At 38.9% G+C, this 2,400-nt stretch overlaps 1 non-coding gene across 1 annotated transcript; it reads right to left on the reverse strand.

The window, feature by feature from the left end:
• Positions 1-516: 516 nt before the first annotated feature.
• Positions 517-623, reverse strand: LOC126003031 (U6 spliceosomal RNA). The gene has a single exon (XR_007493576.1). It is a non-coding gene; the product is annotated as a U6 spliceosomal RNA (small nuclear RNA).
• Positions 624-2,400: the final 1,777 nt, after the last annotated feature.

Below are 2,400 nucleotides of genomic sequence, written 5' to 3' on the forward strand. Positions count from 1 at the left end.
AGACATAAAAGTTTAAATATAAATTTTTGTTATTGAGTTTATGTTGCTTTATCGATGTGTTTTGAATTTGGGGCCACACCCAGGGTTACTCAAGGCTTATTACCAGATCAGCTATATATAAAGCAAATTCTCTATTGCTGTTTTATCACTCTCGCTCCTGTATACATTTTACAATATTTTTTAATATGATGCTGGAGAATAGAACAGAGGTTACAGTGCTAGCATTACAAGTAGCCAACCTGATTTTTTTTTCCCAGTGCAGCTTATTGCACCCCCCCTTCTTAGGCATTGCCCAGGAGTGATCTCTTAAGAAATAACTAGGAGTATGCTCTGAACACCACTGGTATAGTCCCAATACCAAAAATAAATAAAATAATTAATGAAAAGAAGCTTCCCACTTCATTGGAACAGGTATACAATTTATATCCTAAATTCCAAAATGTATTTTTCATTGGAGAGTTTTTATTTATTTGAAGTAAAAACAGATTTTATTTGGAGCTACTGAGGAAGGGGGAGAAAAATATGGAACGCTTCACGAATTTGCGTGTCATCCTTGCGCAGGGGGCATGCTAATCTTCTCTGTATCGTTCCAATTTTAGTATATGTGCTGCCGAAGCAAGCACGGTAACTAAATTTTTTAAGGATTACAAAGGGGCCTGAGTAGTAGCACAGCAGGTGAGGTGCTTGCCCTGCTGCCAGAAGAGATTCCATGCTTAGAACCTGGAGCACTGCCAGGTATACACAAAAGCCAAAAATAAAAAAATTTAAGATTCCAGTTATATTACTTCATTTTTTTATTAAAACTTTGTGATTTACAAAGTTAATGATACAGTTCTTTCAGCCAAGCCTATAATGTGCTGACACCAATCCCATCTCCATCTCCAACTTCCTTCTACCAGTCTCCCAATTTCCCTCCCAACCCTGAAGCCCTTAGCAGGCACAGAAACTAGATTCAATTCTGAGAATAGGTGTGTGAATGGAATATCAGCATAGTAAATCAAAGAGCCATTAAAGGTGTTAACGTACCATCACCAAGTGGATCTTATTTCTGGGTTGCTGTTACCCCTCCTCCAATGCCATATGCTAATTTCACCTGGATGATGCCCACACCTGGGATGGGGAGGGGGTATCTTGAAGAGTGGATAATAGGGTTGCCAGCGGGGAGAGGAGAGAGGCAGACACAGCAAAGGGAGAGAGCATAGGCAGCCAGGACTGATGCAGAGGAGCTGCTTAGCATAGAAGCCATGTGAGAAATGCATATGGCGATTAGGGCCCTATAATAAATCTGGATATCTCCTGAAGCTTCAACTGACTGCTGTGAAATTATTTCTCCACAGTTACTCTGCTACCTACAGACCCGCCAGCTGTAGGGGTTTCAGGCGCCAGACCGAGCTAAGAGAGGCCTCACCACACTAGGATTATTTATTTAGTAATTAATACAACAGGGTGCAGTAATGGTTCATTCATTGTGTAACAATAAATATAAAACATCCTATTAGTAAAAAAGATAATCATATGATCATTTCATTAAGTGCAGCTGAGAAAAAAGAATACGCGATGAAAGAAAAGAATGGGAATGTGTGCTGCCAAAGCTGAGGGAAAAAAGGAGCATAAATGGTTGGTAGAGGTATAAATTGATGGTTGGGCGTTTGCCTTGCATGCAGGGTTGGCCTTGTATAAAGCAACTACCTTAAGCTGCTCCTCTCTCCAACCCCTCTTTGAGCACTTTTATGGAAGGCTTGGTCATGGTTTTATATTCAAGAGATTAGGTGTATTCAATATTTTGGTTTATCTTTTAATATTAGGAATTGAACCCATGGTTTTGTATATAGGGGGACTCCCAGACAAGTGTTTGGGGCTCAAGTATTCCCTGTCATACTTGGCCAACTCAGCCATGCAGGCATGTTTCAGTAATAGGGTCCTTCTGGAGCTGAATCTGGTATCAGTCAACAGTCCACATTTGCAAATCATTTCTCAAACTCAATAAGACCATGGTGTGTGATGAAAATGTGTCCTGGATTTCACCCCCCACAGAATATCTCAAAAGACTTAATGGGGAAGCCTATATTTCCTTTATATGTTTAATACCTCTATAATAATACCTCTTAGCCTGTTTATTCCTAAATGTAAGGTAGACTCTTACATCACTTCTTTTAATTACTTTTTTAAAATATATATTTTATTCTATTATTTATTTATTTATTCTATATTTTTTTCTTTAACTTCACCTGTTTTGGTTCTGCTTGGTATGAAAATCTACAAAAAAAGTCTTGCCTGGAATAAAAGCTCTGGTCAAAACCCAGGCACAAAGATTGTGTAACCTGACATTCTTACCCCCAAATGCACCATCAGTATAATATGGCACCATTCCTTTTTGCAAGGGCATACTAAAAAAGGGGA

Source organism: Suncus etruscus, chromosome 2 (assembly GCF_024139225.1).
Source record: "Suncus etruscus isolate mSunEtr1 chromosome 2, mSunEtr1.pri.cur, whole genome shotgun sequence".
Lineage (NCBI taxonomy): Eukaryota > Metazoa > Chordata > Mammalia > Eulipotyphla > Soricidae > Suncus > Suncus etruscus.